Source organism: Sciurus carolinensis, chromosome 4 (genome assembly GCF_902686445.1).
Source record: "Sciurus carolinensis chromosome 4, mSciCar1.2, whole genome shotgun sequence".
Taxonomy (NCBI): domain Eukaryota; kingdom Metazoa; phylum Chordata; class Mammalia; order Rodentia; family Sciuridae; genus Sciurus; species Sciurus carolinensis.
Window position 1 is genome coordinate 6839704 of NC_062216.1, and position 10212 is coordinate 6849915.

Sequence of the window (10212 nt, forward strand, 5' to 3'; positions counted from 1 at the left end):
CATGGGGGGGCTGGAGTCAGAGGAGAGAAGAGTGGCAGCCAGAAGGCCTGACAAGCAGTCGGGGTCACTGAGCCTGGGGAAGCTCAGGTGCTACTGGCTGAATATTTGGAGCTGTGTAGGTAAGCATGTCACCATGGTTTCACCTTTGAGACCATCATTAGCTTTACCAGGAAACTCTGAGGTTCCAGAATAATTCTGAAGACCTGGATATAAATTGTAGTTGCACCTCTAACTTTTGAAGTTAGAATTCTGGCCCTGAAGTTCATGTGGAGAATTCTGAGGACAATCTAGATAGAGTCTACCCATCTGGAGCATTTTAGAGTTTCTCTGTGTGCCTGTGTGTGTGTGTGTGTGTGTGTGTGTGTGTGTGTGTTCACACACAAAAGGGGTCATCCTGATACTGGATTGCTAGAACACCACCGCAATGTCTTGACCTGCTTGTTCTTCCTCATGGTGGCTCTGGCCCTTCCTCCAATACCAGTGTTCATGAGGTCCTCACCAACTGTGCTCTTGGTAGCCTTGTTAAGCTTGTTTATTTCCTGGTTATCATGAATTCTCTGCCCTCCTCTGTGTTTTGACTGCTGAGTGGTGACTCCATTGGGAGACAGTGAATTCTACTTTCCTAGGGTTGGATTCAGACTTTGGTTGGTTCTGTTCTTGGAGGAGCTTCCACAGATCTAAGGTGAGTTATCTTGTGGCTGTGCCCCCCAGAAACTCCTCCATGGGACTACAGGAGTCTCCCTGGAGTTCTCCTTGTGTGAATCCCATGACTGAGTCTTCAGTTCCAACTGCACTTGGTTCCCTGCCTAGTGACAAGCTCCCACTGTCAGGTTCAAGTTCACTGTTCTGGACATAAAAGAAGATATATGCACACTGACTCAAGACACAAGTAATGTCACAGGCCACTACCTTAGCATCATCCATTTTATACCACTGGCCATTCCCAGGTTTTATGTAGCAATAGTAATGTCCACTGTGACAGCTCACCCCAGCATGGACCAGCATGGCATAGAGGGCATAGGCCAGCAGTCCCCTGCTCTGCTGAGCCATGTATGGCTTTATGCCAAGACACTCAGCAGAGAGCACCTTCTTAGCAATTTTGTCACCTGTGAGAACAGAGAATCATTTCAGTACAAGCATGAGAACCTTTGAGGCAGTCTGCAGGCTCAAGGTCTTGCAAGCTGGCATCTTCTTCAGACAAACACCACAGTGATAGTCATTTTCCCCCTCTAGCCATTCAGGATTCACCAACTGCTCCAAGGCTTGCTTCACACTCTGAGCTGCCTTGATGTCTAGGGTGATGTCTATGTAGGGGTCAAAAGTGTCTAAAAGGCCGTGGCAGCAGAGACACTTGATTTGTGATCTCCCACACCCTCCAAATGTTTGTTGCATGAGGGTGATGTCCTGGGAGTGAACCCCTGGCTGCTTGTGCCCATGCAGACATGCTCTCTGCAGGGCATCGAGGTGAACAGCAGAAATTCGTGGGAATCTTCCTGCTGCCATACGTAGAAGCCAGAGGCCAATGCAGGCCAGGGCTGAATGACATCCCCAGGGTGGTGGAGAGCCGGTGTCATGTGAGCTTGCATCACACACAGCATACAGACCCTGTGAGGAGGACAGGTTTGGGAAGGCACCTGGGACAGCATGTAGTTGGCCAGGGGAGGGGTGTATGTCAGACACTGCAGAGTGGCATTCACATAGCAAGTGTTTCCCATGTTCTTCAGTCCAGCACCTACCCCAGAACATTTCTGCCAACTGAGAAATAGGTTCTCCCTAGGAGCCAGCTGTGTCCCTACAGGAGCCATATCGATATTCACGCATGCATTAGTGCAAAGTGACAATGGTGACTCTGTAGGTAGAAAAAAACCAAATGGACTTTAGCATCAGCTGAATTTGATGAACATGTAGGTTTCACAAAGGCATCAAACAGAGAATTACCTCCACAGTGGGGTGAAGCTGCCTCCATGTTTCCAGGAGCACTGACCACAGTGTTTCCCAGCTGGGATCTCAAGAGGTGGAAAGCTTCTTTTTGTGAGCTGGTCTTCAAATGACAGTCTTCTCTGAGTTTACAGCCTTTCTACAGCTCAGCCTTTCCACCACACCCACTGACTCAGTGTCAGATTCACCAATCACCTCAAAGCACTTAAATGGATTAAAAAGTTTGGGTGTGGTTGGTTCCCTTCTGGGAGAGACTCCTTGACTTCTCTCTCTGATTTGCAGATCCCAGGAGCACAGAATCTGATTCAATTATCATGATTGTTCAAAAATACCCTGAGGTCCAGTTAGACAAAGCAAACTAACAAACCAATATTTTTGGTAGTTCTGCTCGGTTGGTGTGATGGGAATATTTTTGAATTGGGTCTCAAAAAACATGGAAAATGAATACAGGACAAAGTCTTGTTTGTTGTTTGTGTGTGTGCCCATTCTTTTAGCATTTGAGACATGCAAAGTTTCATATCAGTAATATTTGAAAGGGAGTACTCTTTGCAATTATTAAAAGTGTTTCTCCAGTTTAAACCACTTTACCGAGAAAAGGATACATTTCAATTCCTTCTCTTCTCAATAAACCAAGTCATGTTGAAGTTTTTCCTGATTCATTGCCATGGTGGTTTTGAATTCAAAAGGAAGTCATTTGGGAATAAGCCTACCTGTCTTTGGCAGAAATATCAAGGAGGCCTGTGGCATGAGTTAGAATAAGATTTCAATTATGTTCCAGATAACGTTCCTTCTAATTTTCATGTATTATGTGTACAGATTTCTCCACCCAAATGCCTGTACTCATGTAGAATCATAAATAATTTATTTTATTTATTTTATGTGGTGCTAGAATCGAACTCAATGCCTCATGCATGGTAGGCAAGCCCACTTCCACTGAGCTATGACCCCAAAACCATAAATAATTTACATAAGATTAATGTAGTAAGGTTTTTAATTCTATGGTTCTTTGCCTCTCAAAGTTTATTTTTCAGTGGAATTGTCTGGAACATAGCTCGAAATGGATTTGTTTACCTCTGCTGGGCCACTTAAAGGTGACAATGCAATTGATTTCACTAGTTCTCCAGGCCTTTCTGTCATTTAATCTCCCACTCCCTTAAATTAATTATGATGATCAGGAGAAGGGTGGAGAAGAAAGGATTTGTAGGTTCTTTGTCTTGTGAATGGAGGATAGAGATCCTTGGTCACAGAGCAGGAGAGCAAAATAAGAGAGTGCATGAAACTAATGAAGGAAAGCAGGGGCAGGATGCTGTCCAATGGCAGCTATCTAGAGCTTTGTATGATAATGTGAGAGGGGAGTTAGTCACCCATAAAAACCACGCCCTGGTGATTTGAAATTAGTGGTATCTGAGTCGAGTCACACCTGCCCAGTCAGGGTGTTGATACCTCAGGACTGGTTCAGGGTTCTGAGCAAAATGTCAGGCTCCAATATAGGTGCTGGTCAGGAGCCGTCTACTCCATCTGAGGTCAGTGGCAGAGGCAGAAGTAAATTCAGCACGAGGAGAGGCCCTTTAGACGTGTCTGCCTGCCAAATTTCTCTCCCCTGCTCTGTCTATCACTGTGCGTCCTGTTCACACTGTCATATTTTGTGTATCATTTAATTTTTTTCAGGAACATTTTCTGCAAGTTTCTCTCCATAAGAAGTATTTGTTACGTGCCGACCATGATGATGGAGGATTTCCTGAGGGGCTGGCATGCACACAGCTCCCGGTGTCCACCAACATTGCCTGTGGTGGCACCTTGGACAAAATCACCTCTTTAAATGCTCCCATTTTCCCTATGTAAACAATGAGAGCCTCTACCTTTAGGGGAGGTTCAAGGAAGTTTCCCTTATGCAACAAAGCCTGTAAAAACTGTGACATTGCCTCATGTGCCCCCAAGCAGCTTGTGCAGGCCTGGAATTGGGGTGCATCTTTCCCTTCAAAGCCACTATCTGCTGGGCCAGGGAAACTCCAGCCCAGGAGCTGACTTGAAATGTGGAGAGGTTGTGAATGGCACTCGTTCCCCAACCCCAGCAGTTCTACCCTGATTCCCTTCAGATTCTGAGACCAGCAACAGTGCTGTTAAAAACAGGCTTAGCAGAATTATTCTGCTCTGTGAAGGCCTGGACCTGAGAAATGTCCCAGGTGCCCTTGTGGCAGTAGGAAAACCTGAAACAATCTAGGAGACATGGTGAAGATCAGAATTCTATGTCCTCCACAGAGCCTGGAATCACCCCCTGCAGGGGCTTTCATGCCCTGCTGGCCAGGAGATTTGAGGACGATGACCTCCACAGACCAGGTTCTCTTTATGTGAATCTATGTGTCTGGACTTCCCAGGATCCCAGAAAAAAAGAACAGTCAGCAGAAGAAAGTGGATTGGAACAGGGCCAGGGATTTAAGCTTGTCCAGAGCAGGGTGGGGATGGCTGGGCTGAGGTAGAGACACTCCTAACGCCTCCCTACCACACGGTCCCCAGAAATACTTAGTCACATAGGCAGAAGGTGGGTCCCATGGGCTTTCAGGATAGACCACTCAAACTACAGGCACACCCTGCTCTTCCATGTGGTCTTGGAAGACACACCTGCATCTACTGTGAATCCAGGCCCTATAAGTTCTCATGATCTAGTTCTCCTGTCATATGTTGTTCTGGAATGCTCCCAGTCTAGACTTCTATTACTCATTTTGCATCCAGTGCAGTTTTAAATCTTTTCTTCTACATTCCCAAGACACTGGGGAAACTCTACCAGGCAGAAGAGGAGCCAGGGCTTTCCTAGAAGACAGGTAGTTTTGAAATTGCTCAAAAGGTCAGATGGAACTCTCTGATTTCACTAGCTCTCCAGACTTGTGTGGACATCAGTAGATTTAGAAAATTTGCATATGCTCAGGTTGACCTAGAAAGCCCCCTATGCCAATTTGTTAGCAAAGGAGACTCAACACCCCTCACTTGGCTTATAAAATACCAGGTTTTCTGACTGTAATTGAAACCTCCCCCACCATCCCAGGTGGGGTGGAGTGGCTTCTCATCACCTGAGTTTATTTGATTAAGGAGGAATAGCACCAAACACCCAGGAAACCAGGATCTCAGGACATTTTGTTGTCACGTAGGAAGACTTGATGTTGCACTAGGATTTCCTGGGACCCCAATTTGATTTCAAACCTTTGATGTCACACAGGTTTTTCCTGGAAGGAGCCCAATTGGACAGATGGTCAATTATCTCTCACCAGTAGGTGGAAAAGTGGAGAAGTTGTTTCCATAAACTGGCACATACAATGTTAGCACTGATACTACTGGTTATTGGTGATGATTTCTGCTTCCTGCAATGTTGAAGTGTGAACATTAAAGAAGAATGCTGAGGCAGGCATATGAAGTCAGTTTTACTTCAAGTTAGTAGCACAGATGTCTCCTGGGAGGTAGAAGGAGCCATGGCTGGTATTCTAGTAACCCAGGAATTGAGAGTACCCTGCCCCTTTTATAGGCAAAAGTCTTCTTTGTTCTCCTGCATTCTTCTCTTATCTTGTTCATTTCTACCCCTACCTGCACCGTGACTGGGATATGTCAGTGGAATGGCCAGGGTGGGGTTGAGTAGGTGAACTGGGAGGGCCAAGGTGCAGTGCCAGGCAGGAGGGAAGTGGCAACCTGGGGGTTATTGATTAGTAGCTCTCTGTCTGCTCAGGAGCTGCTTCTTTAACAACCTTTTTGGGAATGGCTATATCAAAGGGATCTGGAGACATGATCATCCCAAACTCCCAGAAGCTCAGATTGTCCTCCATTTTCTTGATCTGACCTGATCACCTATTGCACTCTCACTGCCTGTCTTTAATTCTGGCTTCATCCCTCCTCTAATTCCAGGAATTTCTTATTGCTGTAAGGAAGTGTGGCAATGACTGCTGTGGCTGCTTAGAGCTGGAAGGGGGCAGTGTGGGACAAGCAGATTGGAGTTCCCTTTTAGAAATTGGGTAGGTTGTGGGATCCATAGTAAAACTCTGGTTGGGGAAGAACAAGTTGCAATATCATCTGGGGGTGGGTGCTTCTATGAGTGAGAAACCAAAGGACATGAGTTCTGAAATGAGATGAATACAAAATAAATGTTGCAGCATTTGGAACCTGTCAATAAATATCATGAATGTGATAGAAGTCAATAATCTCTCACCAGTAGGTAGAAAAGCTGAGAAGCTGTTTCCATAACAAGATCTAACGAATGCTGGAGAGGCCAAGACCTTTATGTGGCAATGTAAATCTTTAACATTGTCAAAGTTATCAGGAATGTAAACAAAACATTTACTTTTTAATGTCAAAAATGTCACAATAAAATATAGTTAATCTGTTTAATGTCATCTGATTTTTGTAAAATATCCTTTTATTGGTACAACCTCTGGTTTAGCAGAGATTCCTTTGTTTTGTTACTTAGGCTAAATGATCATACAAACACTGATTAGGCCTATCTGTGTATGAGGATAAGAAGATCTGCAGTCCTTACATTGACTAAAAGTTTCTCAGTCTGGCAGTTTCTCTTGATAGTTATTAGGCACTATTGCCTACAAATCTCTCTTTTGTAGCTTCCAGTCTTACTTTTCCTTAGGTGCTAATAAAAGTGTTCATCTTAAGTTATAGTTAAGTATTGTTTCTTCTTTGAAGTGTCCAGGAATGGCTGTGATTTGGTTTTTAACTGTTTTCCTAGGTGTTTAAGATCAAGCTGGTCAAATTGACTTCATCCTATCTGCTGTTAAGCATCAGTTAAGTTCTCACAGGGAAATCTGGAGCAATTGGCCAACCAAGTCCCAGCTGATTCCAACTTCAGAAGCTTAATTCATGCCCAGGTTTCTGCTTTTTCCTTCACCACAACTGGGGGCTGAGCCTCCTTCAGCTATTGTACAATAAAGGATCACAGATGCTAAGTTCTAAAATGAAGTAAACCCTTGTTGAGGGATTTACCTTTAGGGCATTTGGTCAGCCAAATGATAAGTAGAGATTGTCTTTTAAGAATAACTGGATTATGGCCTCCAGTGTCTGCAGCTGGTGGCAGGCACTGAAGGAATGCATGGACCCCATCTCTTGCCTGAGGGTGAGGAACAAGTATTGACTGATAGAATCAAAATGAAACCAGAGGTGGATCTCAAAGTAATAATTGCAAACTAATTTCTCAGTATAACACCAATGATTTATTCCTTTTTGTGTTTGAGTCTTTAACAAAACTTCTAGAAAATAAAGTCCATGTGAGGAGTTCATCACTCAGTATCCAAAATCATCATTTTCAAGTCATGAATTGTCATTCTAAACTCTGCAGAGGAAGATAAACCCCAAATATTTTAAGAAAAAAATGAAGTCATACCATTTATCTCACAATAATATGTTTCTTACAAGCACTTGAATCCCACAAAGGCATTTACTTTAACAAATGCATCTCTAAGTACAGGGGTATAAAAATAATCATGCAGACCACTGTAACCCAAATTCTTAGAAATCAATATCATCTAATGTCATCTTGCATTTCTAATATACTAAATACCTAAAACCCATTTAAAGTGTTGATTTTGTGAACCTGCATCTAACCACATATTAGCTTAGAAAGATTGGCACAGACATCTAGGCAAGTAGCATTTATCTGAGACACAAGGACTTGCAAAAGAGGTACACGGATTAGAGTCAGGTGATGCAAATGTGTGTGAGTCATTTTTTAACAGGAATTTCCACAGGGATTGGGGGAGTGGCATCAGGTGAGGAATTGGATCACATGGGCACAGGGCAGTATCTAATATCACTCCCTCCATATCTTCTGGCATCCAGGAAGCTGCCTCTGCTCCTGAGCTGTTTGTCCAGGAGCCACCTGCCTGAAAACCTGGTGACAGAGCAGAGGAGGACAGCTGGACCTCAGGTGGGATTCCTTTTGCAACGTGTTCTACAGATCATTGTTGGGGGAAAGAGTAGAAGAGAAACAGAAAATGATGGAGGTTTAGGTCCTTGGGTAAGTGTTGTTTAATTTAAATAGTATGTGCTTGCATTGAGAAATCATTCAACATTTTATTGACTGTGGAAAGATTCAAGTTTCAGAGGGAACATGCTCCACCATTCTGAGTTCTATGGGTAGGTGGAGGAGTCATACGGAAACTGGTCAGTTTTACTATGGACAATTTAAAAGTGTAAATGTGAACAAACTAAAGGGATTCAGCCTGATATTCCCATCCATGCACATGTCAGTGTTTTCTCCTGTTCATCCGTCCTTCTACCCATTTCTCCTCCCCTCTCTTTCCAATCACCATCTCTCACTCCAGACACCTCCTTTCAAGTCCCCTCGTCATGCCCCCTCTACCTCTGGATCATCTTCTTTCCTTCAGGTTCCACATATGAGAGGAAACACTGGAACCTTCTCTTTCTGTGTCTACGATGTGGTGTCTTCCAGTTCCATGGTTGCACCTGACAATGACTGGATTGCCTCCTTCATGCTGAATATGAGTGGTTAGTTTACTTTTGCTTTTTCTGTTGTGTCCTATTCAGTTTGGGTAAATAGACAGGTTAACTCTGGTCCAACAGAATATGTTTTAAAAGTCCCTGCCTTTCAAATGCATGGGAGCATTCCAGAAGCATGGTTTATGAAACCTCTTTAAGCATCTGCTAATGGGCTGGAGTTGTGGTCCCTTGTAGATGGCTTGCCTGGTACATGGGAGGTCTTCAGTTTAACAGCACCACATATAAATGAATAGAATTTTAAAGAATCCATTGACAATTAAAAATATTAAACCTAAATTTTTAAAGATCTGGTAAAACTCAGCAATGATCCTATGGAGCCATAGATGTTCCTTGGAAGAATCTTTACAATGGTTCACTTGAAATACTTCAACTCTGTTCTTCTTTCTTAAATATATACTGAGGTGCAGTTTTGGAAGGTCATGTGTGACCAGAAGTTTGGCCACTTCCTCTGGATTTTCTAATTTATTGGCATAGATTTTTGGTATCTACTGTTCCTCAACAGGCTAGCTTTCAGGGTCTTGGTTGAGAAATCAACTGAGATACAAATTAGTTTCCCCCTGTATGTAATGTAATTTTTTTCCTCTCACAGCCTTTATAATATTGTCTTTTTTCTATATTACAGACATTTGCATTACAATGTGCTGTGATGTGGTTCTGTTATAATTTTGCACATTTGGGTTCCTGGAAGCCTCTTGTATTTGATTCTGCATTTCATTCTTTAGCATTGGGAATTTTGTGGTACTATTGCATTGAAAAGACTGTGCATTCTTTTGCTTTGTATCTCCATGCCTTCCATCTATCCTGACAAATCTTAAATTTGATCTTTTCCTGTTATCTCTTAATTCTTGGATAATATGTTCATTTTTTTTATCATCTCCCCATGGTCACCTCTATTTTGAAGATTATATATTTTGTCTCAGTTGGCTGAGGTTTTGTCATCCAATTGGCCTAATCTGCTGGTGATGCTTTCTATTAAATTTTTGTTTGCTTTATTGGTTCCATTATTTCTGTTTGATTTTTCTCCAGAATCTCTATCTCTTTACTGAAGTAATCTTTCGCTATCTGTGTTTTCTCTCTCACATCATCCTTTACTTTGCAGATAACGTTAATGATGTACATACTAATATCCTGTTCTGACATTACTTCTGCTGTGGTATCGATGGATCCTATTATTGGAGTATGTTGTTTTGCTCAGTGACTTGTTCCCTTGCTTTCTCATGTTGTTTGTGCATCTACCTATCTAGTAGTTATTGATCTGAGGCAACAGAGTTTCTACCCTGTGGAATTGTACTGTCCCCCAAGGTTTCCAGTACAGTACTGTTTAGGAGGAAATGATAACAACAACCAAGCAAACAATTTACAGCTTTAAACCAACAATTTCCTTCTATCATGTCTACAATGTTTAGTATCACAAGAAACAGAAATTATATGACCACTCATGCATATAATAAAAAGAGCAAGTTTGCAAAACTGTTTACATTTTTAAATGTGGAATGGGAAAAAACAGAAGTGCTAGAGTGTGTAATGATTTGAGGGAGGAGGAGAGAAATGCAGAAGTAAGGAATTAAAGGAAGAGTGAAAGAACAATAGAGATTGGCTGTTAGCAGAAGAAAAGAGAGAATCAAGGGAAACAACTAGGTAAAAGAAAAATATACATAAAGCAAAAACTTTAAAGAAAAATCAAGAAATACATGAATACAAAACAAAACTGCAATATACTAAGTAAACATATTAGTTCATAAAGAACTAATTCTTGTGAAATAATTGGTT

The 10212-nt window shown here is 42.4% G+C and overlaps 1 pseudogene; it reads right to left on the reverse strand.

Moving 5' to 3' along the window:
* Nucleotides 1-389: 389 nt before the first annotated feature.
* On the reverse strand, nt 390-1805 carry LOC124982255 (ubiquitin carboxyl-terminal hydrolase 17-like protein 6; annotated as a pseudogene).
* Between the last annotated feature and the right edge of the window lie 8407 nt (nt 1806-10212).